Genomic DNA, 12563 nt, shown 5'->3' on the forward strand with positions numbered 1-12563 from the left:
ACATCATCTTTAACATGTAATTGTACCTTTCACCACGAATAAACAGGATTTGGATGTTCTCTCCGAATAGGATCCCAATCAAGAACATAAATCAGTATGGGGATTTAGCCCTCCAATGAGGATCTCAAATAGAAACATGACAGAGATATAATCACATGTAAAACAAGACGAGGAATTAATCTCATGCAGATCAGTAATGCATCAATATGCAAATCATGAGTGATGCAACATTATTCAGAAATCAGAAGTTCCACAGATAATTCATCAGGTTACGAACATGCTTCCAAACAGTAACATATAACATAATAGCATAATACATCAAAAGTATTGAACATGTCTAGAGAACACACTTATAGTACTAAATAACACTAGCTAAGCCTTACGGTTCCCACTATCAATCGCATTAAGTTCTACGGAACAGGACATGTATCTCGAGACGGGTAACTAGAATTAAACTGAGTGGGACGATAGTGATCAAGGCCTATTGGAGAGCGACTGGAGACATGAGAGTACCTTCAGAAAACAACACCAAAAAGTCAATAAAAAATCTCACATTTTACTTGGTATATATAGACTTTAAGTGATAATGATAAAAACAGGGTTTTCATTTCAGAATTTGGCAAACAGATTGATAAAACGGACTCAGCACGTCTAAAACATAAAGATAGGGGTCTTTGAAAAATTCAACGGGTCAAAGTTAACGGTTAAACGGTCAACGATCAATGGTTAACAGTCAAGTCAATGGGTCGGGTTGGTCAGCAAGTCAGGTCAGTCAACGGGTCCAATCGGTTCAATCTAAGAGTAAATCGGTTCAGCCAGTTTGTAGTTAAAATCACTTGGAGTAGTACCACACGCGTACGGCGGCGTGTGGGATGCCGTCCAACAGCAGTTTTCGAATGAAAATTTCCAAAAAAAAAATATTTTTGATGTATGGGGAACAACTTACCGACGTGAGGCCCCACCTAGCCCATTCAACATTCGTCATTATACGCTGATGGAAGATAAGCCACAAGAAATGCTCGATTCTTTGAGGTCCATCATAAGACCAAGCAACATCCCATATTTTGTGGTGGACGTTCCAACCGCCCTTATAAAGTTGCTTATAAGTCGAGTTAACGCTGCAATGGTCAGTGGCTTCCAAACACCAGGTCGGGTGATCGGAGCCAACAGAATCGCAAGGGGGAGGAGTGGCGATAACCCAATTACAATTCTCCTAGTCCAGAACCCGACAGAGAGCTTGAAAGTTCCAGTTACCCTAGATGGTAGAATAATCTCGCACCGTGGCCATAGGGTCAGGAATATTGGACGGCGAAACCGAAGAATGAGAGGGTTGCCTCTCAATTGACCAACAAATGTTATAAAAAACTAATGACCAAATGCGAGAAAGCGACTTCCAAATGAAATATCCCTTAGTGGAAACGATGTGAACAAGCAGATTATCTTGGACATGATACTTAGAGCGAAGCACTCTCACCCACAACGCATCAGACTGCATAAAAAAATCAAAGCCAAGTTTAACTAAAAAAAGCTTCGTTTTGAATATAGATCGGCCAAAGACCGAGACCTCGTGGAACTGGGCGAGCTAGTAGTCCCACCCCAAATAAAACGCCGAGTAATTTTCTCAATATTAAAACATTAATAAATACCTATAATCATTAAGGTCGTCTCATAAATAAATCCCAAATCGATTGTCTCAGAAAAGGCGAGATAATATACGACGTTACCGGATACATTAAAAGATATTTAACAAATTCGGTTTAGTGCTATCGGAAATATTGAGTAATAAGTAGTAGGTCTAAATCATGAAGAAATATTAAAAATTTGGCAACCGAAAAACTTAACTTGTCGGGTTGTGTCGATCTAAATAAAAATGTATCAATCCATATCATATAACAGGTAAAAATATGACAAAACCGGTCACGAAAAGACAATACCGGTAAAGCGCTATCGGATATATTGAAAGTGTCGATACTTTAATATAAGTATCGACACTTTGTGAATTTAAAAGAGAAGCAGTTTTAGCGCCTATAAAGTGTCGATACTTTATAAAAATGTATCGATCCACAACGATATAGGTAAAAATATGACAAAACCGGTATCTAAATGATAAAACCGGTAAATTACTACCAGATATATTGAAAGTGTCGATACTTTAATATAAGTATCGACACTTTGTGAATTTAAAGAGAAACAGTTTTAATGCCTATAAAGTGTCGATACTTTAAAAAATGTATCGATCCACAACGATATAACAAGTAAAATATGACAAAACCGATATCGAAATGATAAAATCGGTAAATCACTACCGGATATATTTATAGTGTCGATACTTTAATAAGTACGTGTAATAAATTATCGATACTTTCAAAGAAATAGGTAATTATCCTATCGAAAGTATCGACACCTGACATAAAAGTATCGATATTTTTGTAGTTGTATCGATTAAATATAAATAACATATCCGATGAAAATAAAGGCCATAGCTAAATATCCTCTGAAAATATAGAACGGACGAGTTTTTGAAATGGAAGCGTAATTGTTGCTGCATTTCAGAAGGCGTTTCTAAAGCGAAGTTTGTTTGTTTGTTGCTGCAGTCGAATCGAAAAGTACGTTGTTGAAACCCGTTTTTTATTATTACAGTAATCAGAAATAGGGTTTTTATATGTTGTTTGGGTTTTGGAGTAAAGAAGCATTTGAGACTAATTACAAATAGAAAGTGATATTCAATGTCAAATATAAATGTCGATACTTTTATTAAATATTATAGGTAGAAAATGATATTATAGATTGTATAAATGTGCCGACATTTTGTAGTGGCCATTCAAATTCTTTTGAAGAAAACCGTTTTACCACAAGAGTAGTTATCTATATTTGTATATTGAATAAAGTGTATGTAACAAGTATTTGATTTGATTTGCATAAACTGATATATGAAGGAAAAATGGAGTAAATAGGTGGAAAAATTGTTGGTGGCACAGATGACTTTGAAATTGAGTTCGAGACTCGAAAGCAACCAAATGGTGGATATATGTACTTCTAGTAAGTATCAATGTTTTTTTGTTATTATTGTTGAAATGGTAATTAGATTAAAGTATTTAAGAACTTTAAATTGATGACAAATTTTAAATGTTGACAGTATGACCGAATGCAAAGGATGAAGGAAGGTGGCGAACACATCGGTTCGGTATGTAAATTGAAATTGACATTGAGTATTATTTAGCATTAATGTATTGATTAAAAAACGTTTATGCTTAATATTAGGTAAGAAATGATGTTTGGAGAAATGGAATTCGATGACTGATGCTCAGAAGGAACCTTACATCGCACAGTCAAAGATGGATAGTGAAGAATACAAAGAATGAAGGAAAGCACATGAAATAAGGTATTCATTAAACTTGTAAATACGTTGATACAAAATATATAAACTATAACATTATATATTGTTAAAAATGTAGGAAGTGTCGACAAGGTGCAACTTTAAAAGGGTGAATTCATTAATTATACACCTTAAGGATAAGGGTCAGTTGAATGTGCTGGGAGAAATGGGATTTGGATCATTGGTAGGAGTAGGGATCGACCTATTCGGAGGGAATTGTGTCGATCCTTGATGGCGCAATTTGATGTCAAATAATTTATTACTAAATATGGTGATTTTTCATTTCCTCTCGGGATCCCATGTGCTGTAGTCGTCTTGGGGGTAGGAAATGAAGGCAAAAGTGTTGTAGAAGTCTCTAAGAGTAAGAACTGGAAAGCACTTGTCTCAAAATATGGTTTGAAGCAGAAGGTGACATATGCTAAACTTCAAGAGGAAATCAAAAGTGGATCTTACGGGGGGATGAGTTGAAGACTCGAGTTCTATTCTACCTTGTCAGGATCTTTCTTTGTCCAACGGGTGATACGTCAATGAACAAGGACTATATGAAACTCATTTGTGATGAAGGCTTGAAGGGTGAATTCATTGGGCTGAATATGTCCATTCGATATTGATTGAATCAATAATCACCTTTAAAAAGGGCAACCAGAGATACCTCAAAGGGTGCATAGCAATCTTATAGGTAAATGAGTTGAAGAACTTTTTGTTTTTTTATATAAAATGATAGTATAGTTATTATATAAATTATAAATTTTATTATAAATGCAGGTTGTACTGTTCGATTTTGGTCGGGCTGTGAGGCATGCCGGCTTAAGAAAGAATCGGAGTGGCATATATTCGTGCATGGGGAAGGAAGAGGTGGTTAGAGTGATGGTGAAGTTGAAGTTGGATAGACCAAGGAAGAAAGAAAGAGTAATAAATGTAATTAAATAATATTAAGAATATAATCAATGCCTTAATATTGTAATTTAATTTTGAAGGTTATTAGCAAGGAGGTAGAGGAGGCAGTGGAGAAGAAAGAGGAGATGGTTGTATTAGGGATGACGGTAGAGTAACTTCGACATTTTGATGTTTGAATTGGCTGATATCAAAAAAATCCAATTTGATATCATGCAAAGACAATCAAGAGTCGAAGAGAAACTTGAGAAAGTCGAAGAGAAACTTGAGAGAGTCGAAGAGACACTTGAGAGGAATAAAGGGGAAGTGAAAGGAAAATAGTGGACGGAAAAGATGGAGTGGTGAAAGAAGTAGAGGTGTTGAGGGGTGAAGTGGTGAAAGAAATTGAGATGTTAAGGGGTGATCTTAAGATGGTGACGGGTGAAAAAATTGATGGAGTGATGAAGGAGGTTGTGGAATTGAGGAGTGAACTTACGGGGGTGAAGGGGGTGGTTGATCAATACTTGGATGAAGGGGAAAAATTAAAGGTGAAATAAAAGAGATGAAGAGCTATGTAGAACAAAAATACGATGAACTGAAAAAATGAAAAAGAAAATATGGAGGAAATGAGGAGGATGATGTCGATGTGATCTATACACCGGAGAGTGTTATAGATATAGATTTGGATTCGGAATATCCTGCACTCCAGAAGAAGAAGAGGTAAGTTGAATAAAGAAACTTAATTTGATCTTTATCATGTTGTTGTGACAAAAATTTGAATACAAATTGTAGGTTGAAAAAGCGGATATTCCAAGCGGAATTGATGATCGAAGCTGCAATTTGTAATTATTTATGGAATAGTGAGTTAGAATATGGGTAAGTGAAATATATTGCTTTGTGAGTGATATTTAAATATTTCAATACAAGATATTAATCTTAATGATTCATACAGATATTCTGTAATCTCAATGGGAAATCAATTCGCTAGTGTATACGACGTTGCAACGTTGAAGCCTACAGAATGGGTTGGCGGTGTGGTAAGTAGAAAGTACAAAATGTTAAAACCTATTGAATATGTTCTGATTGTGTAATTAATTTTGTTAGGTTATTTATTTTCTCTCCTGGACAGTATGCTACGATTCGAAAAAGTCACTCTGGATGATTAGCTACCTTCCATACCACTTAGCGGTGAGTTAAATTAATAAATGTTGAAAAGTTGTGTTTAGACGGTAAATTAATATGATTGTTGCTTAATTGCAGCAACAGGCGTTGGATGCCAACAAAAAAGAAAGTGTTGAGAGTATTGCTAACTTTTGGGGTCCCATATTGGATAACTATGTGAAATTCACAGAATGTGAGAAGGTGAGACACCATACGAATTGCAAATGATGTTTTCGGATATAGAATGTTGAATTTTGTCAAATTGAGTGTGAAATTTGATGCAGATCATGATCACAATAAACTACCTTAATTCACATTGGTATCTGTTGGTGTTGGATATAGTAGATCATGTTGCAACAATATAAGATAATATGTTTACATCTGAAGCAGCTAAACAGAGAGTGAAGGATGCTAAGAGATTGGTATGTATGTATGCATGTATGAAAAGACATTATATAAATTATAATGCATAATTTCATAACTTCATATTTTTTTATACAGATTAAAATATTATATATTTATAATAAGAAACGCATTTGGGTAGAATACTGTGGATCTCTAGGAAAGTTTTCCTTGAAAAATTTCAAATTTGTGGAGCATAAGAAGAATAAACAATTGAATGGGTATGAGATGTTATCATAAATAGAATGCTTAATTTATGCATGTTTCATAATTGACATGTGTGGTTTTCAAATTTTGTAACAGATATGATTGCGGCATGTATATGATGATGGGATGGAATCGATCGTTCTACAGGGGCAACTGGTGATTTTGTAAGTGGAATTAAAAATTCATTTGCGGTTAAATTGTTAAAAGTCGTAGATTAAATATTGTGGTTTACAATACATAACGTTCTGACAATTTGAATATATGTTATTGGAGAGTGGGATCGATCGCAAATATTAAACGATCTGGTAAGCCACAATCAAAATCAACGAAGACATGAGATAACAAAAGCTGCCATGAGACACAAGAATAATAAAAAGAATGAAATGATGTAAATGTAGGGTTAATTTTGTATACGATTTATAATTTTGTATGTGAATGTAATTATGTATGAGATGAGAAAAGTTAGCAGTAGGTTGTTGTACATGTTTCTTATACAAATTAAAAGTCATGTTGATACTTACGATATATGAAGATTGTTGTCTGCATTATTCCAAATGTCATCATAATTGTCATCACGTGCGGGACTGAATGGCCATTCCATATTGAGGGTATGTACAATAACTACAAAATTCAATAACTTTAAAGTAAAAGGTAAATTTACAATGTAGTTGGTAAAAATACACTATTTACTGAAAAAATAATAAACACAAATATATGTTTCTAACATTTTGTCCAGTATGGTTCCCAAATGTAAAGTTTCCAAAAAATAAGTAAGCATATGTGTCGATCCATTTATAGAAAGTATCGATCCCAGAAACATCAAAACCCATAAGTATAATGTAATAGGTAATTTTTCATTGTAACCAGTATAAATATACCCGTTTTATGAGAGAATAGGTCTACAACATGTATCGACACTTTTGAAGATCGTGTCAATACTTTTGGAACAGAATCTGTTAGGATTTTCGGAAGCTTGAATCGACAACCATAATGGTTTGTAAAGAGGGGTCGGAACGGTTTTGTGTTTAGGGTAAGGAGATTGAAAGATAGAGAATTGCACAGCGATTTATAGTGGTTCGACTTTCTCAATCAAAGTCTACGTCCACTACCTTAGCTCCTCACCAAGGATTTTCCAACAAATTCACTAATTTGTTCTTTCTTTTGAGGATAAAGAGTAACCTTACAAACTCCCTAGTTTTTCTGGGCTAAACTAGTACCTTTCCCTAGCTTTTACAAGGACTAAGCTAGAACCTTTCCCCTTTACAAAAGGATAAAAGATATAAACAAGAAAACCTCTCTAAGGTAGGTGTTTACAAGATTGAGCTCACAAGAACAAATTTTACAAGAGAAAGATGAAATAAGATTGAAAAACTCTTCTCTTGTGTTTGATTACTTGGATAGTTGTTCTCTTGCTTCTTCAAGTGTCCTTAGCTTGTATCTATAGCATGGAATGTGTTTGAAGTCGTATATAGCCGTTGAGGATATTTTGGAGCCGTTTGGAGATGAGAATCCATTAATAAAATAGCTTGGAGCGTGGGGGGAATCGATACCCCCTCATGGGGAATCAGTTCCCTAAGTGCAATCTTTTTTGACCGTTAGACAGGGGGATCGGTACCCCCTGGGAGGAAATATGTTCCCCCTGGGGGAATCGGTTCCTCCTGGGGGGGAATCTGTACCCCTTGGGCAATCTAATTTTTCTTGGCTTTGAAACGGTTAGAAATACTTTGTAAAATTATTTTAAAAATAGTTTAAGTATAAAACACAATTTTACACTTTAGTAAGGATTAAAATGAACTTTGAAAGACTTGGAGTAATATTTTGATATTCGAATAATTACATCGAATATACTTAGAAAATCTTTTGTAAAATCTTAAAATTTATTTAACTTAATTTGTTATATCGAAACATCAAAATGTTTTCAACAATCTCCCCATTTTTGATATAACAAAACATTTGAGTAATTTTAAGATTTTGAAATCAAGTTTGAAATTACTCCCCTTACTTAACACTTCTCCCTTTAGCACCTTAACACTTCTCCCCCTTTTTGTTAAATCAAAAAATCTCTAATCTTTGAAGTTCAAATAACTTTGGAGAGTAAGTAGTGAATTTGACATTTTAAAAATCATTTTGAAAAATCAAAGCTCCCCCCTCAATAAATGCATTCCAAATAAAATTATGCTTTTAGGATCTTGACACTTAAACAAAATTGAATTTCAACAAAGAATAACAAACATGTTAGTAGCACATGAAATTCAATATATCCAAGACTAAAATAATTTATGTAATACCAATAGTTGAAATTTGATATCAATATCAATTGTTAAAATTAAGTTCATATGCATAAAGTTTTCCAAAAATGTTATGCATTTTGAAAATTTTGATATCAATTGTTAGAGAGATATCATTTTCATTTAAAACACATGCATAAACATTCAAATTTAGGTCAAAAATTTTAAAATTTGTAAAATCAAAGTATTTGAAAAATTGATATCAATTGTTAGAGAGATATCAATTGCATTAAAACCAATTTTGACCAAAATTTTATTATGATGAACTAAAAATTCTTAAAAATTAATATAACTTTAAAATGTTCATCATAATCACCTTTTCAACATACATGAGATTAAAACAATGATTCATAATCATTTAAAAACAAAACTCATGCATGCTTAAAATCAAATGAGCAACAAAATAACCAAAATTAAAAGCGTTAAGCTTAGAGGTTACCCATTCCTTTTTCATGTGTGGCTAAAGCATCTTGAATATCATCATTTTCATCACAATTGCTTCCACACACCTAAAGAGACATTTAAGTAGATTTTGGTATCCAAATTACTTTGGATCCTTGGACGTTAGTTTCAATGCCCCTTGTTCCTTTCGGAACCAATACTTGCCTAATTTTAAATCGGTTTCCTTTCTTCAAAGGACAAGTATGTTCCAAATGACCATGATAATGGAAATGTGAGCATTTTGCCATTTTTAAACATAATAGATTGGTTTTAGAAATTAATTCTTTTTCTTTTGTTAAGCTTTCAAGCTTAACTTAACTTCTAACTCAAAATTTTTCTTTTTTAAATCATTTATTTTGATTTTTGAAAGTTCTAAATCATTTTTCAAAATTTCATTTTGATTTTCAAAATCAACTCTAGCTTTCAAAATCGATTTATTTTCAATTTTGAGTTTTGAAATTAATTTCGTATATTTGGAATTCATGGTCTCAAATCCCAAATACAAATTATTATAAGCATCTTGTAACTCATCAAAAGTAAATGAATTAAATTCATTTGAGTTAGAAGATACCTCGGGCTCTTCAAGAGCCGTTAGAGACCCCACCTTTGTTGGTTCTTCTTTCTTGTTTCCATGGATTTCATCGAGCTTATTCCAAAGCTCCTTGGCACTTGAACATGAAGAAACTCCTTCATAGATTTCAGGACCAAATGCACACAACACCATGTGCATGGCCTTGGCATTAAGTTGAGCTTTCTTCCTTTTTTGTCACTCCGCTTCTTCTCCTTCTTCTTTGGAGAAGAGTAGCCGTTCTCGATTATCTCCCATGCATCAAGATCATTGGATTGGATGAATACCTTCATTAATTTCTTCCAATGACGATAGTTGTCTTCATTGAAGTATGGAGGCTTGTCCGTTGGTGGGGAGTCTTCCATGTGGAATGAGCCAGAGGTGGAAGCCATCTTCTCGGTTGTGTTGGGAATTGATATAGCTTCTTCGAGGACCGTCTCAAGGTGGTTAAACCTTCCTAACAATTGAAAGATAGAGAATTGCACAGCGATTTATAGTGGTTCGACTTTCTCAACCAAAGTCTACGTCCACTACCTTAGCTCCTCACCAAGGATTTTCCAACAAATTCACTAATTTGTTCTTTCTTTTGAGGATAAAGAGTAACCTTACAAACTCCCTAGTTTTTCCGGGCTAAACTAGAACATTTCCCTAGCTTTTACACGGGCTAAGTTATAACATTTCCCCTTTACAAAAGGATAAAAGATGTAAACAAGAAAACTTCTCTAAGGTAGGTGTTTACAAGATTGAGCTCACAAGAACAAAATATTTACAAGAAAAGATGAAATAAGATTGAAAAACTCTTCTCTTGTGTTTGATTTCTTGGATAGTTGTTCTCTTGCTTCTTTAAGTGTCCTTAGCTTGTATTTATAGCATGAAATGTGTTTAAAGTCGTATATAGCCGTTGGGGATGTTTTGGAGCCGTTTGGAGATGAGAATCCATTAATAAAGCAGCTTGGAGTGTGGGGGGAATCGGTACCCCTCATGGGGAATCGATTCCCTAAGTGCAATATGTTTTTGACCGTTAGACAGGGGGAATCGGTAAATCCTGGGAGGGAATCTGTTCCCCCTGGGGGGATATGTATCCTATGGGGGGAATCTGTACCCCCTAGGCAATCTGATTTTTCTTGGCTATGAAACGGTTCGAAATACTTTGTAAAATTATTTTAAAAATAGTTTAAGTATAAAATACAATTTTACACTTTAGTAAGGATTAAAATAAACTTTGAAAGACTTGGAGTAATATTTTGATATTCGAATAATTACATCGGATATACTTAGAAAATCTTTTGTAAAATCTTAAAAGTCATTTAACTTAATTTGTTATATCGAAACATCAAAATGTTTTCAACAGAATCAAATCCCAAAAAGGTGCACCCATATAGTGTCGATACATTTTTAAAAAGTATCGATCCCATAAACATCGAAACTCATAAGTATAATGTAATATGTAATTTTTCAATGTAACTGGTATAAATATACCGGTTTTATGAGAGAATAGGTCTACAACATGTATCGACACTTGTGGAGATTGTGTCGATACTCTTGGAACAGAATCAAATCCCAAAAAGGTGCACCCATATAGTGTCGATACATTTTTAAAAAGTGTCGATCCCAGAAACATCGAAACCCATAAGTATAATGTAATAAGTAATTTTTTAATGTAACCGATATAAATATACCGGTTTTATGAGAGAATAGGTCTACAACATGTATCGATACTTTTTAATTTTGTGTCGATACTTTTTATCCAGAATAAATGTAAAAAAGGGTGAACGAATAAAGTGTCGGTACATTTGCAAAAAGTATCGATCCATTATACATCGAAACCCATAATTATAATGTAATAGGTAATTTTTCAATGTAACCGATATAAATATATCGGTTTTATGAGAGAATAGGTCTACAAGATGTATCGACACTTGTGGAGATCGTGTCGATACTTTTGGAACATAATCAAATCCCAAAAAGGGTGCACCCATAAAGTGTCGATCCCAAGAACATCGAAATCCATAATTATAATGTAATAGGTAATTTTGTAATATAACTGGTATAACTATACCGGTTTTATGAGAAAATAGGTCATCATAAAGTATCGATAATTTTTAAATTTGTGTCGATACTATTTTAAATATCACGTGTTTTCCCCCTTCATTATTTATAGATTATAATTGATACAAACTCTAAATCGACAAACCCTAAACCTAAAGGCATAAGAGAACAAAACTCTTCCTCTCCGACGAATACTAGCGTTATCATAACAATAACGATCAGATATTCAGGTAATTTATCGATATTTTATGGGTTTGATTGATTTCTATATTGGATTTTTTTTCCTGAATGTGTTTGTGTTCCAATGTAATAACATCAATACCCAAAATGGCTCCAAAACGTCAGCGTCAGAAACGCGGTCTTTCTTAAAGCTCTTCTCAACCCAGGTTTTCTCAACCCCAACTGTAACATCCGCAATACCGGGTTAGTGACTAAATTGAAAAGTTTCAAAATTTGGTGATTAATGTATAAGAATGAAATAATTTAATGATTATTGGAAATATATGATGAAGGTTATTTAGTAATTATTAAAAGAAGTTAAGGGTTAAATGGTCATTTGACCAGAAAGATTTTTTATCTTTCTTTTAAAGGTGATATAAACGTGGGAAATGAGAAACATCCAGAGTTCTCTTCTCATTTCTTCTTCTCCATACGTGGGAGAGCAAGGCAAAGGTGAGAGTTTTATTAGTTGATTATTATTTGAATTTTAAGTTTGGTTTTGATCTTTAGTTGATGGATAAACTTAAGGAAAGCTTGGGTTACGGTAAAATCAAAGAATGGAGGGGTTAAGGGAGATTAAAGATTTGGAGTTTTTATATGAAATTTTGGAAAAGAATTGATAAGTAGAATTTGAAGTTAAATTTGACTTGTCAATAGTTAAATTAAGAGATTTGGGGTGATAGAATTGGATTTAGAACATACAGAAAATTTGAGTATGATTATTGAATTTCATAAGAGGAAAGGTTTTTGAGAATTAAAATGGGATAAATGAGCACAAATGGGTTTAAGTATGTGTGTTTGAGTTTAGTATATAAAAGATGTTGAAATAGGAAGTGTTTAAGTTGAAATGAAGTATTTTTCGTGCTGAAAATGTAATTCTGGGCTAGGGGAATCGGTACCCATTCAAGGGGAACCGATACCCCTTCAAGCGAATAAAATTCCAGAATGTCATGGGGGAACCGATACCCCCACAGGAGGG

Source organism: Hibiscus syriacus, unplaced genomic scaffold (assembly GCF_006381635.1).
Source record: "Hibiscus syriacus cultivar Baekdansim isolate YM2019G1 unplaced genomic scaffold, ASM638163v2 tig00110957_pilon, whole genome shotgun sequence".
NCBI classification, from domain to species: Eukaryota; Viridiplantae; Streptophyta; class Magnoliopsida; order Malvales; family Malvaceae; genus Hibiscus; species Hibiscus syriacus.